Source organism: Hippopotamus amphibius, chromosome 15 (assembly GCF_030028045.1).
Source record: "Hippopotamus amphibius kiboko isolate mHipAmp2 chromosome 15, mHipAmp2.hap2, whole genome shotgun sequence".
NCBI lineage: Eukaryota > Metazoa > Chordata > Mammalia > Artiodactyla > Hippopotamidae > Hippopotamus > Hippopotamus amphibius.
In genome coordinates, this window is record NC_080200.1 from 34,335,283 (window position 1) to 34,340,989 (window position 5,707).

Genomic DNA, 5,707 nt, shown 5'->3' on the forward strand with positions numbered 1-5,707 from the left:
TCCAGCACAGGGGCGGTCCCGCAGCACGCACGACGGCGCCTGGCCTCCTCGGGCCCCCGTGGGACCTCCTCGCAGGGGCTCGCGGCCGCCACCGCCGACCCCGGAGAGCCGCGGCCGGCCCGCGACAACACTCTCCCGCACGCGCACCGGCGCGCCCCCACACCGCCCACCTCTTCTTCCCCGTCGGGAACCGACAAGCACTCCACCAGGGGACGCCGCCGGCCGTGGCGGCCGGGGGCGGCACCCTCACGGGGCAGGGCCAGGCTCGATCCCGGGCGGGGGAAGGGGTGGGGGGCAGGGGCGAGGGCAGACCGGCGGCGACGGGGAGGGGGCGGCTCACACGCACGGCCAGGGCCACGGAGCAGGGCCGGGGGCGCCACCCAGGGGGAGACAAAGGGCCGGGGCACAGCCGGGCCACCAGGAAAACCAGCGCGGGGCCCCACCGCCCCACACCAGGGGGCGGTCCCGCCAACGCCTGGGACGCCGGCCGGCGCCCGCCACCCTCGAGGGCCTCCCCACGACCCGGCCCCGCCGCCGGGGCCTAGCATGCGACGGTTCCCCCCGCGTGCAGCGGAGGAACCCGTCCACCCCTTCGCGCATCCATCTGCGTCGCCTCCACACATCCATCACCACCTCAGCCGACCCCAAGGGCTCACACGTCCTGGGGAAACGCTCCCGAGCCAGGCGGCCCGACCTAGGGCCACACACCGCCGCCGGCTGCGGCTCGAGGCAAGGGCAGGCGCGGCAGGGCTCCCCGTGGCTGCGGGACTGGGGAGCCGGGACCGGGGGGTCCCCCCCTCCGGGCTCGCCAACGGAGGCGACCCCGCACGCACACACGCCACCCCGCGCCTCGGACACCGGCTCGGCTCGGCCCGGCGGGACCCTCCCCCGACTCGGAGGGGGGAGGCGCGGGCCACGGTAGGCAAAGAGCGGCGCTCGGCCCCACCGCGGGACCGGCGCACCCCTCCCGCGGAGGCGAGGGGGTCTACCCACGTGCTCTGGCAGTCGCCACGGTGGCCACTGCACACTTGGGAGGGGCGGCAGCTGGGGGGTTCGGTACCCCAAGGCTCCCTCTCGGATCGCTAGAGAAGGCTTTCTCACCGAGGGCGCGTCATCCCCCACTCAGCGCCTCTCCTTCGGGCCCGCAGAGGCGCTTCCGTGAGCCGCCTACACCTCCTCCAGTCGCCTGGAGGGGAGGGGGTCTGCGGTATGGGTAAGCACACGGCCCACGGGAGCGTTCGCGGCCAGGGCCGGGGCACGACCTCGGTAAGGCTTGCTGCCCTCGGGCTCGCCCCTCGGGCCCTCGAGGGGGAGCACGCCCAAGATGCGTGACACAGCCCCCTCTCTCACAGGCCCCGGCCCCCACGATCGCTCCCACGCCCGCGCGCAGCCCCCCACGTAGTGGGGACCACACGGGGCGTGCGCTCGGCCAAGCTCAGGCCCCCACGGCACGCCGCTGAGGACCAGCACAACGAGGCGGCCCCTGGCCCCACCGCCGGGGGGAACAGGCGGGCGCACCTCCCTTACCGTCTCGACCCCCCCAAGAGAGAGCCGCTCACGGCACCCGCCACGGTGGCGGAGACCCGAGGGACACGCTGGGAAAGGGGAACAACACCACCGCTCGGCCTCGGGCACCTGAGGGACGACCTGGAGCGCTCCAGGAGCACCACGGAGGGCCAGGCGCGGCACGCTCGCACACCGACGGGGGGCGCGCAGCGTGGCGGCGGGGCGGCCCTCCCCGCCGCGGGGAGGGCCGCTCGCGAGGCGTACGCCAAAGAGGCACAGCGAGAGCGTCTGCTGCGTCCGAGGACCCCGGTCCCCGCCCACGCTGGGAGGCGGGGGCGGGAGACCGCGGGTTCGGGGCCGGAGGCCGCACCCCTGCCTTCCGCACACCCCGGCAGGCGGGGCGGAAGAGAGGCGAGGAGCCCGCGGACAGAACGAGAAGAGCGGTCCCGTCCCCCAGGAACGTCCGTCCCTCGTCTGGCACGGCTTAGGCCCAGCCCAGCGGAGCGTGGCACCACCACATCAATCGGTTGACCCACCCAGCCTAAAGCCACGGCGGGGGAGGCCCGCAGGGGAGGCACGGCGAAGACCCATCACACGGAGGCCCGCTTCCGCCTCGCCGGCGCCCCTTCGTCTCGGGCAAAGAGCAGCCAGCCACCCCAGAACGAGAACGCCTGACACGGGGCACAGAGCCTGTGGGGTGGGGTCGTGCCGGCCACTCACCACCGGGTGCCTGCAGCGGGGGCAGCGCACAGGGTCGAGCACCCGACGCCACCTGGCCCCGCCGCCCTCGGGCTCAGCCAGAGGCCGGAGGCGGCACCGCGGGTCGGGGCAGCCGGACGCGCACGCAAGAGCCGGCGCGCAGGCCCAAGCGGGCAGCTCAAGCGGCAAGGACCGAGCCGGGCGTCAGACAGCCGCCCCCAGCCCGGAGTCCTGCCCGCGTCCGGAGCCCCAGCGTCTATCGGCGACAGACGCAGAAGAACACCGTGTCAGCACCTATCTGGTGGCAAAAAGGCCCCATTTCCGGCGGAAGAAATCATCGCGCCCGACAGCGGGGCCCACCCACGAGGTTCACGGGGGCCCCCGGAACCTCGGTCCGGCCACCTGCCCCCAACACTTCCCCATCCACACTTGCCCCGGAGCGCCCGGGGCCACCTGGTCGACCCGGGGATGGAGGGGTGGCAGAGTGGGCCGGGGACACGGGGGAGAGGGAGCGGGCTGGGGACGCCCTCCCCGGTCCCCCCACGCGGGCAGGCACCGGTCCATCCGAGTCTCCGGGCCAGGACTTGGTTCCAAGAAAGAAACACAGCACCCCTCCGAGCCGCCTCCGATGAGCGGGCCCCATGAGGGACCACGCCCGGGCCCGGGAGCCCCTCCCCGGGCCACCCAGTATGGCTCGCGCCAGTCCCCACCTCCCGGCCCGGACTCGGGGTGGAGAGCGGAGGGGGGAGACAAAGTCGCGTCCGACGACCGGGACCCACGCGGGCACGCTGACAGGCCGGGTGCACCCTCGCCGGCCACCTGCGCGAGCAGGGGCCGGTCCGTCCACGTCTCCGGACCCATCGGGACTTGAACCCATTTCTCCAGGGAGACGCCCGGAGCCCACGGGGCAACGCACCCAGGCCCGGGCCAGCCTCTCCGGGTCACCGCTGGCGGCCCAGGCCGGTCCTCACCTCTGGAGTCCGGCTCGGAAAACCATCGGCCCGAAAGCATCTGACGACCGGGACGCACGCGCGTCCACCACCGAGCCCGTGGCGGCCTCCACCGGCCTCAACGCTCGGCCCGAGCCGGTCCCCACCTCCGGAGCGGGACGCGGGGGGCACCGGGAAAGGGAGGTGGGGGGGGTCGGGGAACGAACGCTCCCAAGGGCGGCCCAGGAGAAGGCCGGGCCACCAAGTCCCAGGCGCTCCGGGCGCGGCAGACCCTCTCCTCTCCCACCGCGGCGGCACGACCCGACATGGGTTCCCGCGGCCGGAGGGGCACGGGCGCATGCTGGTCGACCCGGCCAGGCGGCCCCTCAGCCCCGGCTCGGGAGCGCGGCGGCAGTCACAGCCCCATAGATCTGCAGGCCCAATCTCAGGCGACAGCAGGAGGCGCCTACGCCTCGGCGCCACCGGGGCTGCCAGCACCAGCGTCGCCCGCCTCCCGGAACTCTGCTTCGGGCCCGGCGGCTGAGTCACAGCCCTCGACAAGGTCGCCGGAGCTCCGGAGGGAAGGGACAATATAAAAGCGGCCGCCAGGTGGCGCCCGACAACCGGCTCGAACGTCCCCGGGCCGGATCCCGGTCGCCGGCCGGCCACCGAGGACGCCGGAGCGCCGGGCCGCCCAAACGCCCGAGCTCCTCCCGGAGCGGGGCGGGCGTCCCGCGCGGCCCCGAGGGGTCCGCCTCGGAGCTAGCTCCCGGCCCGACACGACACGACACGACACGACACGGCGCGTCCCGATCCCCGGCAGCACACGGGGGCGGGGGTAGCTGGCAAGATGCCGCCGGGAGGCTGCCTGGAAGGGGACGCGATTCCAGGCCATGGGGGGGGGGGGCGCGGGGAATTCCACGGAGACGCCCACAGTGCCACAAGCGAGATCCCCAGCTCCCCGGAGGGTGAGAGGGAGGGAGGGAGGGAGGGAGGGAGGGAGGGAGGGAAGGCGGGGACCAGCGAAACGAAACCAGGCAAGCGCTCAGAGAACGACGCAGGAACTCATCCCTTCTGGCACGGGGAAGGGCTTTGGAAAGCTGATACGCAGAGCCCGGAAGCTAGAAACGAAAGTAAACATACACTCTGGCCCCACACAAATGGAAACAAACATCTATTTCCGCACAGACCGCGACAAAGTCCAAAGAGAACACATGGGTGCGTGGGTGGGGAACATGCCCTTGAGGTCAGAACGTGGATTTCAAAATGGACTGACCACAGTCACCGGCGGGCGGGGGCAGGGGGGCGGGGAGCAGCGAGTCAACAGCCATCCACTAAAGAAACCGCGTTCCAGGACATCTACACAATGCAACGTGGTGAGTGTGCGTGCGTGCGTGCGTGCGTGCGTGTGTGTGTGTGTGTGTGTGTGTGTGTGTGTGCGCGCGCGCGCGCGCGCGCGTGCGTGTGAGAGAGAGATTTACAGTAAAGGTTCACAGTGACCTGTCGTCCCACCAAAATCAAACCAAGCCAAACTACCAAAAAGTCAAAGTCAAGCTCTGGGACTGCTGTGGCCCTTCAAGGAGTACGTAAAGGCACACACACATGTACGTGTATGCACACGTGTACACGTACAGACACACACACGTGTACACGTACACACACACACGCATCTGAAAACCTCAAGCATGTCCCATAAGAGGTTCCTGTCCAAAACAGGGCAAGGCCTCATGCAACGCAGCCCCCCCAGAACAAGCAACCCGATGGGGAAAGTGGGCAGGAGGCCTGAACAGAGCAGACCAAGACCAGGCATTTTCATCCACAAGGAAACAAAGCCAGAAAAAACCAACAGAAAACAACGCCCACAAAGGAAACAAAGCAACAAGGACGACGACCCCCACCACTCCAACAGCAACCGCAACACAGTTTTCCACTGTCAACAAAGCAACCAACAGTACCTTTCTTGGGGGGTGGGGGCGGGGACAAAACCAAAAGCCAAAGGAAACCTTTCCCTGAAATACAAGAAACAACTGGGGCTGCCTAGCTGGCGCACTGCTTAAGAATCCGCCCGCCACTGCAGGGGACACGGGTTCGATCCCTGCTCCAGGAAGGTCCCACATGCCGCGGAGCAACGAAGCCCGTGAGGCACAACGACTGAGCCCATGTGCCGCAACTCCTGAAGCCCCCGTGCCTGGAGCCCGTGCTCCGCACCAAGAGAAGCCACTGGCAATGAGGAGCCTGCGCACCACAACGAAGGGGAGCCCCCACTCACCGCAACGGAAAGAAAGCCCGCGCACAGCAAAAAAAGACCCAACGCAGCCCATCAAATACAGAACCATTTTTTTTTTAAATGGAGGGTATGATAGAAAGCGCTGGCATTTCTCTGCACAAGCATACACGGCCAGGCCCAGGATCTGGAATCGCGACAGCAAGTTCCAAACGGCAGAGGAAAGTGGCTCCTGACGGGACACCTATTTTTCACGCTGAGAGAGACCACCACCATGTCATGCTGGAGGACTCAGAGATATCACCTGGCGCCTGACAGAATGGCTCCCCGACAACAGATGACACTACGG